The sequence below is a fragment of the Hypanus sabinus genome, chromosome 21, assembly GCF_030144855.1.
Source record: "Hypanus sabinus isolate sHypSab1 chromosome 21, sHypSab1.hap1, whole genome shotgun sequence".
Lineage (NCBI taxonomy): Eukaryota > Metazoa > Chordata > Chondrichthyes > Myliobatiformes > Dasyatidae > Hypanus > Hypanus sabinus.
The window spans coordinates 16,528,709-16,549,760 of NC_082726.1; positions in this window are offsets into that span (position 1 = coordinate 16,528,709).

Genomic DNA, 21,052 nt, shown 5'->3' on the forward strand with positions numbered 1-21,052 from the left:
CAAAAAACACCCAGTCATGTTATTGACCCCTTCCTGTTCCTAACTTCCACCCACAGAGACTCCGTAGACAATCCCTCCATGTCTTCCTCCTTTTCTACGGCCATAACACTATCTCTGATCAGCAGTGCCATGCCCCCACCTCTCTTGCCTCCCTCCCTGGTGATGAGGGAGCCTGACATGCTGCACATTTCTAACAGGTCCTCGTCCCTTCGGTCCTACTCACTCACTTCTGCGAGCTTTATCCGACTCTAGAGAAAGCATGAAACCTCCAGGAACTGTGGCTGGTCCAGACTCTTCCACTTGCTAAGTATAAAACCTCTGTGACAGTGGATCAGAAGTGCTGGGAGGCTGTGCTGTCTATGAGCTTACTGTCACGTAGACTGTTATGGAACGATCTGCAGATCCTCGAAATGTCTGACTGTGAGATTGTTACTGAGCCATCCTCCTCCTTAAAGCTGTGCATAACACAGCTCCCACCATAAACCTTTTGGAGGAAGCAGTGAGAGCACATCTTATCCTTTTTCATGGACCCTCAACCTGAATATGTGGACCCTCAACCTGAAATCGTTCTTGGAGGATTCAGAGGTGAAGAATTCTGACTGCCAGCTCTTCACCTCTCTCATTTTCACCCCCATCAACTACAGAAGGAGAAGTCTGTCTGGAGTTGGCCCAGCTCCTTCTGACTCTACCTTGCTTTCATACCTTTGAGGATGAAGACCTACTTGGTGTCCTCCTCGGTTGCTTCCCATCTATGAATTGAAGAGTCAAAGATGAGCTTTGTGGTTCTCCTCATTGCTGTTCTAAAGAGATATCCTTCTATTCTGAAGCTGTGCACGCTGGTTCTAAATGGCAGTGAGTATAGGCCCAGAGTATTATTGGAGTATAAAAGTTGCATTGTTTGCTGTGTAACCAAAACTATGTAGTCAGCTTTGAGTTTGCTACTTGCTATGCATGTATCCAATTTAGTAGGAGAATGGTGTGTTAATGAGAGGTAGCTAAGAGATGTAGATTAGAACATGATTAAGTCAATGGGTAGAAACAACAGTGGCGGATGTACTAGTGATATGCAACTGTAGACTGATTGGAAATGCTAATGCAACTAAACCAGGAGATTGCTATAAAAAATGCTATGTACAAGGATCGGTGGACAATCAGCGACTAGCTCAATGACTGTCTCAGCTTTGATTTGCAAATTAAAGTTTAACCCTTCTTGAAGAATCTTCTGCGTCTCCTGGTCGTTTGTGGGGCACGAGAAACCATGACAAAATTGGCGACCATGACAGGACCAGAAAGAGACCCGTAGAAAGGAAACGGCAGATTGGGGACGCTTCTCAGTCATCTAAGGAACCCCACAAGGCTAACAGAATTAAGGGTGCAACCAAACAAAAGGTAAGCGCTTTTTGCGACAATTTGGACTAAGAATTCTGTTGGTTTTTGGGAGGTTTTGGAGTCTCAGAAGTGTGGAACCACTGCCGAAGGGTCTCTCCGGTCCAAAGAATCTGTCAGAAGGCTCAGAGGATTGATCAAGAACACTGCAGTGAGGGTAAGTACAAATAAATTAATAAGAAGATAAGTTAAGAAAAATTCCACGTGGTGTTGGTAAGTCCCTGTGGATACCGCTTCGTATGAAATGAAGGTCTGAATGGGCAGGGAAAGGAAAATAGAGAAAATCCTCGTGGATACCGCCTTAAGAGATAAGGGTCTGAATAGACAAGGTGCAAAGAGAAAGTTCTGTGGATACCACTCTAAATAGAGGTCTGTACGGGCAGAACAGAATAGGAAACAAGGACAGTCCAATATATAGTTTAAAGCACTGGTAGATAGACGATAGAATAGGCATAGAATTAGAGTAAATAATATTATCCAGTAAACGAACTGTGAATCTCTGAAATACCTTAAAAAGAGAGAACAACATGACAGGTAAAGGAATGGCAGTAGAGATTCTGAGCAAAAAATCCTGGTAAATAAATATGAGATCACAAAAACTTCAGAAAAATGGGAAAAGTGAACCAAAAACCTGGTCACAAAATGGCCAAGAGAAGGAACGTTTGATGTAAGCTTGTGCGAAGAAATGGAGGCACTCATTAAAAATTACAAACCAAAATATAAATCTAAGAAAAGAGAGCAAAAAAGAGAATGAGAAATGGAAGTGCTAAAACTCTTCAGAACGGAGGGAGAGAGGCTGAGGAGGACAGGTAGAATATTGATTACAAGCGAGGAAGACACTAAGGTGCTGGAGAAACAGCCTGTTAGAGAGAGAGAGGAAGGTACGGTGAGAAGCTGGCTTCAGCTCCGTACCCGGATGCGAAAGAAACAGCAAAGCCCCCTCCCTATAATGAGGAAGGAACCCCTAAGCAATGCCCCCTGCTGACGGGAACAGTAAACATGCAGGGAGAAGTACAAGTTTGGGATAATGAGGAGGAAAAAAGACAATATGAGAAGGAAAAAGCAGCGATATGGAAGGAGATACAGGCAGAAAGGATAAAGGTGGAACAGGCACAGAGAGAAATGGAAGAAGAGATTGAACGGATGAAATACTTGAGAGAGGAAAAGGAGTATGAGGAGTATCGGTTATACCATAGAAATAAACAAACTAGAAAAGAAGGTGGCTCATCAGGGCAGGAAGAGATGAGGCATTCAAGAGGATGTGGAAAAAAGATAGGAGATGAGACTCTTGGAGAAACACAAGAGAGAAGAGAATCTAGCACGAGTAAGGATCATGAGGAGTCCCTGCCACAGGTGTACAGACACGGACAGGAAGGAAGAGAAGGTGACTCATTGGAGAAGCAAGAGTTAAGTGGAGAGAGAGAGGATGCGAGAATTTGTGGGGAAGAGGTAGGAGGCAGAAGCCTAGAAGAGCAGAAGGAGGCGGTAGGGGAGCGACTTGCGGAAGTAGAGAGAGAGCCAGATAAGTTACTGAGAGGAGATTGCCAGAGGAGATGCGAAAAATACTCCAGGGGCCAACCAAGTATTGAATCAAGACAGAAAGGAAGGACTCCACAGGGAGACGGAGGGAAGAAGAGGACCCCGGAGACATTTGTGTGGGAGGCAGTAAAGGCATACCCTGAGACAGATGGGGAGTCAGGCGAGGAGGAGAGCCAGGGCAGGTGGGAAGGAGGAGGAAGAATGATGCCGTTGTTAGTTAAAGGATCAGGACAAGAGCAGTATATCCCTTGGGGATACCAGGACCTAGAAGGGCTGAAAAACACTCTGCCCAATCTACATGAAGGAGCAGGGAAATGGATTAGAGCCTTTGAAGAAGAAATGGCGGGACGATTATTGGCTATGGGAGATTTGAAGGCACTATTGATAAGGTTGATGGGGACCTCCAAATTTAACGAACTAATGGAAATGGCTGGCATAGTAAACGTGAACGACCCGAGAACTGATGGAGACGGGTTTGACAGAGTGAGGCAGAGGGTATAGCAGGCCCTCAGGAGGCTTTATCCACCCAAAGTAGACCCCAAAGCCTTAAAGGGGGATCCACTGAAAACCCAGCAGCCTACGTAGAAAACCAGTTGAAAAGGTGGAGACTGGAGACCGAGCAAGAGGTGGAAAATAGCTTATTTATCACCACACTGTTCCGACATAGCATTTTGGATGCAATGCCTCCGCAAGTAAAATCCAAACTGGAGGAAGTGGTTGGACTGACGTCAATGACCCCACAAGAATTTAGAGACCACGTAGTCCATGTGGTTGAGAAATTCCGGAAAGACAAACGAAGGTTGGCTGAACAGCAGGAAGAGGTGCAAAGAAAGTTAATACAAATGCAGCTCGAAGAACTCAAAAAGAAGGAAAAAGAGAAAAGCAAAAAGATGCTGCCAGCAACCACCGGTCCAAGTACAGCCATCGAACTGGATGAAGCACCACTATATGGAGGAACCTATCATACTGTAAGACAAGGGCTGGAAAACCCCATGCCAATAATCAACGTCTTTGGAGGAGCATTCCCACAAACGCCCCATCAGGAACAGACTAAATTCAAACAGCCCAGACAGGACTGGAAGTCCCAAGGAGGGGGACAGAGGAGCTATGGGCAGAGGGGACCAGTGAGGAAACAGGGGGAAAGAGAGGTAGAGAGATTGTGCTGGGAATGTAATCAGCCAGGTCACATGAGAAGAGATTGTCTGTTTACACCATGGCCTGTCACACACCAGCAGGAACAGATAAGAAGGGAACTAAAGTTTAGCCAACGACCAGCCCCCACTGGCCCAAGCGGACCTGTGAACCCCTATGCGAGGTATTAGGGGTGGGGTGCCCCAAGAACTCGAGTGGGAAGGGACATTACCCAATGATAACAAGGGAGGCAGATGAGGAACCCATTGTTCAGGTTATGTTAGAAGGGCAACTGACACCAATTATGATAGATACTGGTGCCACGTACACTTGTGTACAGCCACAGTATGCCCTTCACCTTCCCATGTCAGGAAAGTTTATTAAGACGGTAGGGTTCTCGGGGAAAACACAGATGACACAGTGCACGGGTCCAGTGCGGTTGAGAATGGGAAATAAAGGAATTGTTTTGCCGGTGCTAGTATTTAAAGGAACTCCAATTAATTTATTAGGCAGAGATGCTTTATTGAAACTGGAATTAAAATTAGAATGCACCAGAAATGGGCTGAGTGTGGAAAGAGCAGGGGCTCAATTGATAGTGCGAGAAGACAAGAAGGCTAATGTCTTTTGGATAGGAGTCATCGCAGATCAGATTCAGGGAACCTGGGAAAAATGGAAAAAGGGTGTGCAGGCTACATTACCAGGGCTGTAATGCCCAAATCTGAGCTACATTGTACAGTGATTTTTGACGAGACTCAGAACAGGGGGTTAGAGGAGAGATGGCACCTGGAGACATGTACCCAACAGCACCTGGAAGGGGAGGCTGTGATAATTGGAAAGCAAGGGGCAGCTTTACAAGTTAAGTGGAACACCTTTTTAGAAAAATGGTACAGGATACCAGACGCTGCGCCCCACGTAACGTTGTTGGTAGACAAGGGATATCAGTCTAAAGACTTAGGACCCTTAGTTAAGAGTGTTGAAACCGTAACTGTGTGGAGGAAAATCACGCCAGAGGTGTGGATATCAGAAGACGACAATTGTATTAAAATAATGGTAAGTGTAGATATGGTAGGGACAGTGAGAGAGGTCGAAATAGCTCCCCAACCACACATACCATTGCTGGGAAAGGAAAGAGGCCAACAGAAAGATAGAAGGTTAGATGTTGCCATCTATTCTGTGGTCACAGCATGACACGGACGTAGGGAAAATAAAAACAGCTAGTCCAGTGGAAGTACGGCTGAAAAGGGGAGCAATTCCACCCAGGAGACCACAATACCCTCTAAGACCAGAAGCAGAAGAGGGAATAGCATTGACAGTGCAGGGGTTGCTTGAAATAGGAGCGCTTAAAAGAACAAACAGTCCATGCAATACCCGATTGCTGCCGGTCTTAAAAGCAGATAAATCTAAGTGGAGATTGGTGCATGTAGTGTTCTCGCTCGGGTGTAACGGAACGCCGAACTAAACACCAAGATAAACCGTTGTCAATGAAGACAGGATCACAGTAAGATTAACCGTTTACTGTTCACTCTTCCACATTAACGCATGGTGAAAACTGTTGATAAAACAAATCAAGATTTGTGCAGCATTTGTTTCCTTCTTGATATTACATTTACATCGTAAATACTTGCAAAGGTAAAACTACAACAACTACATTACATTAAAGTGCAGCATACAGTCAGAATCTACCTACGCCATTGATTGCTTTAAATACACTTCAACACAAACTATCCGCAACTTGTTAACTAATGAAAACACAAACCTTATCGACCGTCGTTACTTTTAACAGGATCGGCGTTAATATTTTAATTCAACATATCGATTATCTCATGACTTACAGCGTTGCTCTCACTATGTTTCTGGTGCATAGAGAGAAAACATTGCTGCTGCTTGCGCTCGCCCATGTCTCAGGCCCCACCTTCCCGTTTCTCCTAACCAGTATTTTCCCACAGGACGCGGCGAAACCGGATGTGACGTCATCGCATGCTGCGATATATCACAGACAACGAATTTACTTTAAACAATCCTAACTTTAACTAGAATGCTAACAAACAAATTACTAAGCGAAAATATTATAAACTAAATAACTGCCATAAAGGCAATACATGGTGCATGATTTGCGAGCGGTAAATTATGTGGTGGAGGACTGGCCAGCGATAGTCCCCAACCCACACACGCTTTTGACTAATGTTCCACTAGAAGCAAGTTACTTTTCAGTGATTGATTTGTGTTCAGCTTTCTTCAGCATTCCTCAAGCCGACCAGTGTCAGTATCTGTTTGCATTTACTTACAGAGATGCTCAGTATACCTATACCAGAATGCCGCAAGGGCTTAAACATTCACCACGTTTTTAATCAGGTGTTGAAGGCAGACCTCGAGGGCATACCATTGGAAAGTACATTGTTACAGTATGTGGATGACCTGTTGATTTGATCCCACAGTAAGGAACAGTGTGAGCAGGACACTATAACTCTGTTAGGGAAGCTGGCACACGGAGGACAAAGTATCCAAAAAGAATCTGCAATTTTGCATGCAGCAAGTGGAATACTTAGGCAGGGTAATATCCAAGGGAGTGAAGGCGATAGCACCAGATCAGATTGAGGCCCCAAAACCCCAGACTGTAGGGCAGATGATGACGTTTTTGGGAATGGCAGGGTACAGCTCAGATTGGATATGAGAATATACTGAGATTGTGGCACATTTGAGAAAGATAATGAAAGAAGCAGGACATACAAATTTGAAGAACGGCTTACAGTGGAATGGAGAGGCGGAGATAGCTTTCAACACTATTAAGCAGGAATTGCAGTCAGCACCAGCATTAGCTTTGCCTGACTACGAGAAGGTTTTTCATTTGTATGTATCCAACCAACAGGAGGGTTATGTCACAGCGGTTTTAACACAGGAGACAGGCACAGGAAAAGCAAAGCAGCTCATAGCATACTACAGTACGAGACTAGATGAGACGGCTCAGGGGTATCAGGGATTGGCGGCGCTGTACTATGCATATGAAAAGGCATCATCTGTAACCCTGGGCTATCCTGTGACTCTGTACACACACCACGAAGTAGCAGAATTGCTGGAAAGAGGGAAATTTGTGCTGATGCCAGCCAGGATAACAGCGTATCAGATGCTATTGACATTTCCAGACATAACTATACAGAGATGCACTACCAGTAATATAGCCGATTTTGTCCCTTTGGGCTATGAAGGAGAACCCCATGATTGTGTAGGGAAGACGATGGCATTTGCCAAATTGAGAGCAGATTTACGGTCAGAACCACTAGAGGATGCAGATAAAAAGGTTCTGTTTGGAGATGGCTCTTGTTATAGGGATTATGATGGAAATCATGCAGGGTTCAGTGCAGCGGGATCAGTCGAGATATAAGATTATTAGGATGGAGTCCTGTCCCCAACCATGTTCCGCCCAAATCAAAGCCCTGACAGCTGCATGTGAAATGATGGAAGGTGAGAAAGTAGACATCTATACTGATTCCGCATATGCTCATGGAGTATGCCAGTTGTTCAGGGCAGTGTGGAAACAGAGAGGTTTTAAAAAAGCAGTGGAGATCCCATACAACATTGTCAGCGAATTCTAGACTTAATAAAAGCCATGATGAAACCTAAAGCATTGGCTATAGTAAAATGCCAGGCACATAAAGGGAAATGATGTAATAACAAAGGGAAATCAAGCTGCGGATGAGGCAGCCAGAAAAGCATCTGGGTGTACATCAGCTGTCATTGCCCCTCCCCTCTCCCCCAGGTAAGCCTAGCTCCAGAACCTGTGGTAGAGGACCTAATTGAAATACAAGGTAAGGCAACTTTGGCAGAACAGACAAGGTGGAGACAAAGGGTCACAGAACCCGGAAGGCTTGTGGAGCACGGAAGACGGTTTGTTGGTAGTGCCCACCACTCTATTGACGATTCTGATTTCAGAAGCGCATGGGATTGACCATTGTGCAAGGGGGGAAGTGATAAAGAAAATAAAGAAGGATGGGGAGCATGGCTGACTAAAATAGCAATAACTGTCAGTATTGTATTGTTGAGCTGTGCGCTTGTGCTGTGCTGTTTTTCTTCCTTGTCTCAAGTCTCTTGTAGTGCATGCTGCAACCAAACAATTTCTGATGCTCGTGGCAATTACTGAAGCAAGCTTAGTGGAGAAAGAAACACCAAAAATGTATCGTTACAGCCTACAACACCTGCAGGATGAACAAGAGCAAAACGACAGTGTGGGAGTAGATTGTAAGGGCTTCTGAGTCTTTTTCCCTGTCTCAGGTACAAAGGGACAGGTTTTTGGCTCAGCGGCCCAGGGTAACAGGGAGAGAATACTTTGAGGACTTGGTGCAGAAAATTATAGTTTAGCCTGAGATTTGGGAATAAGTGCTTGAGTTCATTGGGGCTTTTGTGTGCGGACTCTTAGTCTTCTTTCTCTGTATGAGACCCTATGGGTCTCAAAGGGGAGATATATTGGAGTATAAAAGTTGCATTGTTTGCTGTGTAACCAAAACTATGTAGTCAGCTTTGAACTTGCTATTTGCTAGAGAATGAAATCTTAAGAATGTAGAAGACAATGGTGTGTTAATGAGAGGTAGCTAAGAGATGTGGATTATGTAGTCTCAGTTTGCTATTTGCTATGCATTTATCCAATTTAGTAGGAGAATGAAATCTTAAGAATGTAGAAGACAATGGTGTGTTAATGAGAGGTAGCTAAGAGATGTGGATTATGTAGTCTCAGTTTGCTATTTGCTATGCATGTATCCAATTTAGTAGGAGAATGAAATCTTAAGAATGTAGAAGACAATGGTGGGTTAATGAAAGGTAGCTAAGAGATGTGGATTAGAACATGATTAAGTCAATGGGTAGAACTACATAATCCACATCTCTAGCTCTTTTTCCACTGCTTCCCTCCACCTCTTTATACAGGTTAATTCCTTTTTATCTTTTAGTTCAGAGAAAGAGTTTTGACTCAAGACATTGTATCAAAAGGACTGACAGGTAGGCAGAAGGGGTGGGGTGGCTCTATCGGTAAAAAAATGAAATCAAATCCTTAGTAAGAGGTGACATAGGATTAGAAGATGTAGAATCCTTATAGGTGCAGTTAAGAAACTGCAGAAGTAAAACTACCCTGTGGAAGTTATATACAGGCCTCCGAACAGTATCCAGGATGTGGAATATACTGTAAATTACAATGGGAGATTGAAACAGCATGTAAAAAAGGCAATGTTACTATAGTAACGGGGATTCAATAAACAGGTAGATAAGAAAAATCAGGTTGGTGTTGGATCTCAAGAGAGGAGATTTGTAGAATGCATTCTAGATTACAAGATGTTTTTTTAAGAGCAGCTTATGGTTGAACCCACCATAGGAAAGGCAATTCTGAACTGTGCGTTGTGTAATGAACCAGTTTGACTAGGGAGTATACTTAAAGCAGAAGTTTATATGTTAGGGCGTCAAAGGTAATGGGGAGAAGGCAAGAGAATAGAGTTGAGAGGGATAACAAATCAGCCATGATGAAATGGTGAAGCAGATTCCATGGGCCAAATGGCCTAATTCTGTTCCATGTCTTATGCTCTTATAGGCATTGACGGTCAATTTCCCTCCAAAGACACTGCCTGCCCAAGTTGTATGTTGCACCAGGTCCATAATAGCTTGTTCCTTTGTTGGGACCTCAACGTACTCATTAGAAAAACATTTCTTCCCGATTCCTTAAATTCATGCTCCACATCACTACTTTGATTCAAGAGCCTGATGGTTGAAGGGTGATAACTGCTGCTGAACCTGGTGGTGTGAGTCCTAAGGCTCACCTAACCTTATTCCTGATGGTAGCAATGAGAAGAGAGCATGTACTGGGTGGTGGGGATCCCTGATGATGGATGCTGTGTTCCTGCGACAGTGTTTCATATAGATGTGCTCAATGGTTGGGAGGACTTTATCCCTGATGGACTGGGCCATATCCGCGACTTTGTGTAGGAGTTTTTATACCAGGTTATGATGCAGCCAGTCAATAAACTCTTCAACACAAGTTTATCAAAGTTTTAGATGTCATGCTGAATCTCCGGAAACTCTGAAGGAAGAAGAAGCACTGTTGTGCTTTCTTCATAATTGCACTTACATGCTGGGTCCAGGGTAGATCCTCTGAAATAATAACAACTGGGAATTTGTTGCAAACCCTCTCACCTCTGATGAGGACAGCTCAAGGACCTCTGGTTCCCTTCTCCTGAAGTTTATGATCAGCTCCTTGGTCTTGCTGACATTCAGCTGTTGTTATGACACCACTCAGCCAGGTTTTCAATCTCCCTCCTATATGCTGCATTCATCACCACCTTTGATTTGGCCTATGACAGTGCTATCATCAGCAAACAGAGAGAAAGCCACAGTTTGGTCAAGCATATAACCATATAACAATTACAGTATGGAAACAGCCCATCTCGGCCCTTCTAGTCTGAGTAAAGAAATTCCCCCTTGTGTACCCCTAAACTTTTGCCCCCTAACTCATGTCCTCTTGTTTGAATCTCCCCTACTCTCAATGAAAAAAGCCTATCCACATCAACTCTATCTATCCCCCTCATAATTTTAAATATCTCTATCAAGTCCCCCCTCAACCTTCTACGCTCCAAAGAATAAAGACCTAACTTGTTCAACCTTTCTCTGTAACTTAGGTGCTGAAACCCAGGTAACATTCTAGTAAATCTTCTCTTTACTCTCTCTATTTTGTTGACATCTTTCCTATAACCTGGTGACCAGAACTGTACACAATACTCCAAATTTGGCCTTACCAATGCCTTGTACAGTTTTAACATTACATCCCAACTCCTATACTCAATACTCTGATTTATAAAGGCCAGCATACCAAAAGCTTTCTTCACCATCCTATCCACATGAGATTCCACCTTCAGGTAACTATGCACCATAATTCCTAGATCACTCTGTTCTACTGCATTCTTCAATGCCCTACCATGTACCATGTATGACCTATTTTGATTATTTATACCAAAATCTAGCACTTCACACTTACTAGCATTAAACTCCATCTGCCATCTTTCAGCACACTCTTCTAACTGGCTAAATCTCTCTGCAAGCTTTGAAAACCTACTTCATTATCCACAACGCCACCTATCTTAGCATCATCTGCATACTTACTAATCCAATTTACCATCCCATCATCCAGATCATTAATGTATATGACAAACAACATTGGACCCAGTACAGATCCCTGAGGCACATCGCTAGTCACCAGCCTCCAACCTGACAAACAGTTATCCACCACTACTCTCTGGCATCTCCCATCCAGCCACTGAGGAATCCATTTTAATACTTCAATATTAATACCTAACCATTGAACCTTCCTAACTAACCTTCCATGCGGAACCTTGTCAAAGGCCTTACTGAAGTCCATGTAGACCACATCCACTGCTTTACCCTCATCAACTTTCCTTGTAACCTCTTCAAAAAATTCAATTTTTTTGTCAAAAAAAGATTTGTCAAACATGACCTTCCACACACAAATCCATGTTGACTGTTCCTAATCAGACCCCGTCTATCCAGATAATTATATATACCATCTCTAAGAATACTTTCCATTAATTTACCCACCACTGACGTCAAACTGACAGGCCTATAATTGCTAGGTTTACTCTTAGAACCCTTTTTAAACAATGGAATCACATAAGTTATATGCCAATCCTCCGCCACCATCCCCGTTTCTAATGATATTTGAAATATTTATGTCAGAGCCCCTGCTATTTCTACGCTAACTTCCCTCAAGGTCCTAGGGAATATCCTAGGATATTCACTTCTCACTTTGTCCATTTTTATATTCCTTAAAAGCGCCAGTACTTCCTCCTCTTTAATCATCATAGTTTCCATAACTTCCCTACTTGTTTCCCTTACCTTACATAATTCAATATCCTTCTCCTTAGTGAATACTGAAGAAAAGAAATTGTTCAAAATCTCCCCCATCTCTTTTGGCTCCACACATAGCTGTCCACTCTGATTCTCTAAGGGACCAATTTTATCCCTCACTATCCTTTTCCTATTAATATAACTGTAGAAACCCTTTGGATTTATTTTCACCTTACTTGCCAAAGCAACCTCGTATCTTCTTTCAGCTTTTCGATTTTCTTTCTTAAGATTCTTTTTACATTCCTTATATTCCTCAAGCACCTCATTTACTCCATGCTGCCCATATTTATTGTAGATATCTCTCTTTTTCAGAACCAAGTTTTCTATATCCCTTGAAAACCATGGCTCTCTCAAACTTTTAACCTTTCCTTTCAACCTAACAGGAACAAAAAAATTCTGTACTCTCAAAATTTCACCTTTAAATGACCTTCATTTCTCTATTGCATCCTTCCCATAAAACAAATTGTCCCAATCCATTCCTTCTAAATCCTTTTGCATCTCCTCAAAGTTAGCCTTTCTCTAATCAAACATCTCAACCCTAGAAACAAGAACAAGCTCTGATTTCTCTCCGATACAGCAATCTTGCTCTCAGGTCCTCAAGTTTTGTTCTCCACTGATTGCACATTTGTCGACAAGATGCTGAGTAGCAGAGGCCATGTCTCTCTATGTTTCAGCCTGGCTTGTAATACCTTCCTCCTGCTTCACGTCCGATTATGGTGATGAGCCTTCATCCTTTTAAGGGTGCCGTACCTGTCTAGTCTGCCAAGACCTTCAGACAATCATGAGATCTGAAGATCATTAAATTGATTTAGAAGTACATTGCCTCAAGGGAAGTTATGTGCTGCAGATTGCAGTGAGAGTAATTCAAAATAAATGTATTTAAAAGACTATTTGGAACTATTGTCTGCAGCACATAGAACATTGCTGATGATCACCAATGCATCTTGATTGGTATATTAAAAGTAAAAAGGTTGCCAGGTAAGAGCGAGGCTCACTAGGAACCAAATAGGTAATATCTCTGCAGGATCACGGAAAATGGGTGAGGCTTTAAACAAATACTTTCCCTTTGATATTCACTAATAAGATATGGTAGCTGGAGATTCTGTTGAAGGAGGGGTGATGTTCTTGAAATAATTACCTTTAAAAAGAGGACATTAGATGTTTTAGCCTATACTGAAGAAATTAACAGAGGAATACTTTGGGACTCTTTTAAAGCTTTTATCCGTGGACAAATTATCTCATATTCCGTTGGTAAAAGAAAACAAAGATATTTAGATATTGCTTTATTAGTGGATAAAATTAAGGAAATTGATAAGATTTATTCTGTGACTCCTACCAAAGAACTTTATAAGAAGAGAGTTGAGCTTCAAATGGAACATAGTTTATTATTATCTTCTTCAATTGAAAATCAATTAACTAGGACCAGGGCTCAATTCTATATTCATAGTGATCGAACTAGTAAACTGTTAGCTAATCAATTAAAAGCTATTTCAACTAAGCGACAAATTATTAAAATCCGTAAACAAGACGGTAATCTAACTACTGATCATAAAGAAATCAATAACACTTTTCAAGATTTTTATAAATCTTTATATCAATCAGAATTTGATGGTGACCTGTCCATGATGGATAATTTTTTTAACAATTTGAATATTCCTAAACTGACAGATGAAGATCATAGCTTGTTCGATGCTCCCATCTCTATGGCCGAAATAGGAGAGGCTATCTCATCAATGAATTCAGGGAAAGCTCCTGGCCCTGATGGTTATATTGTAGAATTTTTTAAAACTTTTTCTTCTTTCCTTTCCCCTTGGTTATGTGAAATCTTTAATGATGCATTTGCTAAGAAGAGATTACCTCAATCTTTTTATGAAGCTACTATCTCTTTAATTCTTAAAAAAGATAAAGATCCTAATTTATGTGCATCTTATCGCCTATATCATTATTAAATGTAGATTCTAAGATTCTTACAAAAATTTTAGCTATTAGATTAGAAAGGGTACTATCACAGATTATTTCAGAAGACCAAACTGGTTTCATTAGGAATCGGTATTCCTTTTTTAATGTCAGAAAATTGATTAATATAATTTATACTCCATCACCCACAACCCTAGAATGTATTATTTCATTAGATGCTGAAAAAGCTTTTGATAGAGTTGAATGGACATACTTATTTAATGTATTGAAAAATTTTAATTTTAGCCCTAATTTCATATCATGGATTAAATTAATATATCATAAACCTGTTGCTTCTGTTCTCACAAATAATTACAGATCCTCTTTTTTTTCAATTATCTCGTGGTATGAGACAAGGTTGTCCATTAAGTCCTTTATTATTTAATATCGCATTAGAACCTTTAGCCATTGCTATTCGTGAATCTCCTAATATTTTTGGTATTACCCGTAATGAGAAGTTATATAAGTTATCACTTTATGCTGTTATATATTTCTGATCCTGACAGATCTATTCCTGCTATTTTATCTTTGTTGGCTCAACTTGGTAGTTTTTCTGGTTATAAATTAAACTTGGATAAGAGCGAATTATTCCCCTTAAACGCGCAAACTTTATTGAATGACAGGATACCATTTAAAGTTGTTACTGATAACTTTATCTATTTAGGTATAAAAATTACCAAGAAATATAAAGATTTATTTAGACTGAATTTCTTACCTATGCTTCATCAAATTCAACAACTTACTACAAGATGGTCTCCCTTATACTTATCATTAGTTGGTCGGATTAATGCTATTAAAATGATGATTTTACCGAAATTTTTATATTTATTTCAAGCCTTACCAATTTTTATTCCTAAATCTTTTTTTGACAACATTGATTCAAAAATTTCCTCATTTTTGTGGCAAAATAAAAACCGCAGGTTAAGTAAAAGACAATTACAAAAATCTAAAAAAGATGGTGGTTTAGCTTTACCTAATTTTAGATTTTACTATTGGGCGAATAATATTCGTAACCTAATATATTGGAAATTAGATTTGGATTCACCATTGTGCCCACAGTGGGTAAATTTGGAATGTGATGAGGTAAAGGGATATTCTCTATTCTCCGTTCTTGGTTCTTTTCTTCCTACTGATTTAGTTAAATTCAATAAACAGATATCTAATCCTGTTATCAAACATACATTACGAATTTGGTTTCAATTTCGTAAGTTTTTTACTTTGAAAAACTTTGTTCTTGATAGCCCTATTTTACTTAATTTTTTTTTTCAAACCTTCCTTGACAGATCAAGCTTTTAGCATATGGAAAAGGAAAGGTATAAAATGTTTTCGTGATCTTTTTTTTGAAGGTACTTTGATGTCTTTTGACCAACTTTCCAACAAATTTAAATGACCTAAATCTAACTTTTTCAGATATCTACAAATTAGAAATTTTTTACATAAAGTTCTACCATCTTTTCCCAATTCAACTTCAATGGATTTTTCAGATTTGATTTTTACCTTAAATCCTTGTCAGAAGGGATTAGTAGCTTTTATTTATAATATGATTATGAAGATACAACCAGAAATATCAGTTAGAATTAAACAAGAATGGGAAAAAGAACTTCGATATAATATATCAACAGATAAATGGGAAAAAATTTTACAGATGGTTAATTCCTCTTCTATATGTGCTAAACATGCCTTAATACAATTTAAAATTGTACATAGAGCTCATATGTCTAAAGATAAACTTGCTCGATTCTATTCTTATATTAACCCTCAATGTGACAGATGTCATTCAGAAGTGGCTTCATTGACCCATATGTTTTGGTCATGTCCCACTTTACATAATTATTGGAAGGACATATTTACTACCATTTCCTCAATTTGGAATATCGATCTACAACCTCATTTTATTACTGCAATTTTTGGTATACCAAATGAGGATGGTAATCAGTTTTCCCCTTCAATCGGACGAATGATTGCTTTTGTAACATTAATGGCCAGAAGGTCTATATTACAAAACTGGAAAGAAGTAAATCCTCCTACCACGTTTCAGTGGTTTTCTCAAACTATTTCTTATCTGAGCTTGGAAAAAATTAGAAGCACGATTTTTGATTCATCAATTAAATTTGAAGAGACTTGGGGACCGTTCATTCGACACTTTCATATGAATTAATTTGGCCTTTTCCAGACCTTCTTTCTGCTTATTCTTGTTCAGGTATGGAGTTCCGGAGTTTTTTGACACTATCATATACTTGTAAACTATTATTATTGCCCATGTTAGTTTAGTTTAGTGTTTTTTTTCTCAATATATATTTTTCACATATTTTCAAATTTTTTCTTCTTTTGACGATTATTTTTGTTTTTTTTCATATATAATCATATGGACTTGATTGATTAATGTATTTTCTTTTGTCGATGTTTAATAGGATATTGTTATCTTATTATTAATGTGACTTCAAGTCTATTGTATTCATAACCTATTCATTATTACGTTATGTTTTTTCTATATGTATATATGAAACTCAATAAAAAGATTGAAAAAGAAAAAGATGTTTTAGCCAACATAAAGGTGCATAAGTCCCTGCAGCTTAATCAGGAGTGTCCCTAGATGTTATAGGAGGCAGTCTTATCCATAAGATATAGGAGTGGAATTAGGCCATTCAGTCCATCAAGCCTGCCCCACTATTCTATCATGGCTGACCCATTATCCCTCTCAACTCCATTCTTTAGTTTTTTCCCTATAACCTTTTACGCACTAAGAACTTCACAGATTCACTACTCTCTGGTTAAAATGTTCCTTCTCATCTGTGTTCTAAATGGACACCCTTCTATTTTGAGGCCACGACCTCTGGTCCAAGGCTACCTACTAAAGAAAACATTTTCTCCACATGCACTCTTTCTAGGCCTTTCAATATTCGATAGGTTTCAATGAGATTCCCCCTCCCCCCATTCACCTAAACTCTAGCAAGTACATGTTCAGAGCCATCAAATGTCCCTCATGTTAACCCTTCCACTCCTGAGATAATTCGTGTGAACCTCCTCTGGACTCTCTCCAGTGCTAGCACATCCCTTTTCAGTTAAGGGGCCTAAAACTGTTTACAATACTCCAAGTGTGGTCTGACTAATGTCTTATAAAGCATTGTTCAGACCGCTAAAGTCAGGTAATTAAAGGCCAGTGTGTAGAATGTTGGAAAAAAATTCTGAAGGCAGGATCAATCCACATTTAGAAAGGCAGGCATTGGTCAAGAATGGCAATTTTTTTTCCTGGGAGATCCTTTCTGATGATTTGATTTGTTTAATGTTGTAAGTAAATATACTGGTGAGAATAGTGCATTTGATGTTGTCCACGTAGACTTCAAGGACCCATATGGAAGGCTGGAGCACAAGAGACTTCAGGGGTGACCTTATGAGCCACATATTATCATAAAGATAAGGTGGATGATCACAGGGTCGGGGAATCTATAACTAGAATGGATAGATTTAAGGGAGAGCTGAAAGATTTAAAGGGGACGTGAGGGTGGTGAATATATAGAATGAGCTGCTAGAGAAAGTGGTAGAGATGGATACAATTACAATGTTTAAAAGTCATTTAGACAAGTGTGTAGATAGTTAAGGTTTATAAGGAGATGGTCCAAATGCAGGAAAATGTAACTAGTTCAGTTTGGCACGGATGAGTTGGGCTGTAAGGTCAATTTCTGTGCTGTATTGCTCTATGATTGGAAACCTTTGCCCACTGGGGTAGCAAAGGGACTGTTCCGATTCCCCTACTGTCTGTTATGTGCATTAACAACAATTTTATTGAAGAGATACTATTAGTAGGCTTGCAAATGATACCAACACTGGTGTTGCGGATAGCAAGAAAGATAATTGGGCTACAGAAAGATATCCATCAGCTGGTAAGCTTGGCAGAGCAATGCGAGGTGTAAGTTAATTCTCAAAGTGTAAAGTAATATATTTTGGGAGTTCAAATAAGGGTAGTAGACACAGCAAACGTAGGGGAACATAATAATACAGGGTATATGGAATCAATCTTTATTAACTGGCATATGGAATAAAAGAAGATATAGAACAGCTTTATAAGATTGGTGAGGTCATATCCATAATATTGCATATGGATCTATACTCCTGTACACTCTAGGGAGTATGTCATTCTTCTGGTACAGTGCAGAGGGAACTCACCAGGTTGCTATTTGGGATGGAGTATGTAAGTTTTAGGATGTGATTAGATAAGCTGAGTTTATTTTTCTAAGAGTAAAGAATTATGGAATTTTGATGGAGGTGAACAAAATTATGAAGGGCATGGATAGAGTGGATACAGATAAACTTTTTCCCCATAGTAGATACCCATACTCAGAGGGCAGAGGTTTAAAAAAAGTAGGTTTAGAGGGGATAAAAGGAACCAGCTTTTCATCAAGGTTGTTAGAAGTCTGGAACACACTGCCTAAGGGTGGTGGGGGGTGGAGATTCTCACAATATTTAGATATCTATATAATCACCGAGTACTGGATGGACAGCATCAACAGGATAGGGCAAGAGGCTTGTTTCTGTGCTATACCTCTCTACAGATGGAGGAGGGTTTTAGAAGAGTACATTTAGACTGAAGCCAAGAATGACCATTTTTTCTCACCTTGTGTGTGTTTTGAAAAATGAAGCGTCTCTTGTGGTCCAGTGTTAACTAGTTGTTTATGATAACCATGTCACTTTAACTTAAGGGAATGGAGATGAGATTTACTAAGGGAATGAGCAGGGTGAGAAAGGTAATATTTAGTCAGGACCCATGCATCAAAATCAGAGAGAGGAATCATTTGCAGTGTCGAGATGCAGCAAGTAAACGTGCAGGTACAGCAGACAGTCAGAAAGTCAAACCGCATTCTGCTCTTTATGGTATGGGTTTGGTCAACACAGGAGTTTGGTACATAAAAGTAAAGTCATCAATCAGAGATAGTACTTTGGTGAAACCACCAGACCATAATATATAGGAGCAGAATTGGACCACTTGGCCCATCACGTCTGCTCTACTATTTCATCATGGCTGATCCATTTTTCCTGTCAGCCCCAATCTCCTGCCTTCTCCCAGTATCCCTTCATACCCTGACAAATCAAGAATCTATCAACCTCTGCCTTAAATATACATAAAGACTTGGCCTCCACAGCTAACTGTAGCAACAAATTCCACAGATTTAATACTCTTTAGCTAAAGAAATTTCTCCTCATCTACATTCTAAAAGGACATCCCTCTATTCCAAGGCTTGTGTCCTCTGGGTCTTAAGACACTCCCACCAGAGGAAACATCCCCTCCAAATCCACCCTGTCAAGGTCTTCCACCTTTCCATAGGTTTCAATTAGGTTATCCCTCATTCTTCTGAATTCCAGTGAATACAGGCCCAGAGCCATCACTCTTCATATGACAAGCTGTTTTATTGTAGAATCATATTTGTGAACTCCTATGAACTCACAAGAGAACTCAGTTTCAGCACATCCTTTTGAAGGTAATGGGGCCGCAAAACTGTTCACAATACCCCAAGTGAGGCCTCACCAGTGCTTTATAGTTTCAACATTACATCCTTGCTTTTATATTTTAGTCCTTTTGAAATGAATGTTAACATTGCATTTGTCTTTCTCATCACAGACTCAACCTGCAAATGATCCTTTAGGGAATCCTGCACAAGGACTCCCAAATCCCTTCACGCCTCAGATTTTTGTATTTTCTCTTCATTTAGAAAATAGTCAACTCTTTCATTTCTTCTACCAAAGATCATGACCTTAGACTTTCTGCCACTGTATTCCACCAACCATTTCAGTTTTGGTACCATAAGAGGCTTGGGTCTCCAAATCTAAATAGTCTGGAGTGCTGCAAAGGCTCATTCATTAGTCACCGCATGGCATCGGATGTTTGCAGACCAGCCAGTTCAAAGTTCAAAAATACCCAATGTCTGAAGCATTATTTCAAACCTTTCCTTTTGCATGCTGCTCTAGTGTGGTGCAGACAAGTTCGGTTCTGAGTAAATGAGATATAGCTGCCATAAAGTGATGGGGCTTGGAAATTAATATTTGGAGCTGGCTAGCAGGAGTGTGATCAGTGGTCAGGTACATTAGAACCTGGGGTCAATGGGTGTTGGGAAGGGGAGTGAGGAGGCGGTGGGTGAAAGAGTTGGTGAGTCAGTTGTATGGAGGGGGCAAATTCCTACTGAGTTATACAAATACAGTACCTCATATGTGTTGCCTCTCTTATTGATTGCATTCACATGCTTGATATATTCATAAATTCAGAGATATGCAGCAGGGAAATATGGTCTTCAGTCCAATTCTTCCAAACCAGCTGAGATACTCATCTAAGCTAGTCTCTGTTTGGCCCCCAAATTCTAAGACCTTTCTACAGGGGGCACTATTGAGAGCATCCTGACTGGCTCCATCCTCCATCACTGGCTGGTACAGGAACTGTACTTCCCTTAACCGCAGGGCTCTGCAGAGAGTGGTGCAGACAGCCCAGCGCATCTGTAGATGTGAACTTCCCACTATTCAGGACATTTACAAAGACAGGTGTGTAAAAAGGGCCCAAAGGATCATTGGGGACCCAAATCACCATCCACAAAACTGTTCTAGCTGCTACCTTCTGGGAAGTGGTACCGTAGCATACAAGTCAGGGCCAACGGACTCCAGGACAGCTTCTTCCACCAGGACATCAGACTGCTTAATTCATGCTGCCACAACTGTATTTCTATGTTATATTGACTCTCCTGTTGTACATACTAGTTATTATAAAATACTATAAACTGCACATTGCACATTCAGACGGAGATGTAACATAAAGATTTTTACTCCTCATGGATGTGATGTAAGCAATAAAATCAATTCAATTCATATGATTCCAAACCATTCCTATCCACCTTGCATAGATCATCTTATCACCGTGTGAAAAATTTGCCCCTTAGATTCCTTTCAAATCTCTCCCCTTGCATGTTATTGTTTATATTTACTTTGAAATACAGTACAGCAATAGGCCCTTCTGGCCCAACATGCCTGTGCCATCCAATAGCACCCAAGTGACCAATTAACCTAGTAATCCATACATCTTTGGAATGTGGGAGGAAAATGGAACACTCAGAGGAAACCCACATGGTCACAGGGAGAACAAGCAAACTCCTTACAGACAATGGCAAGA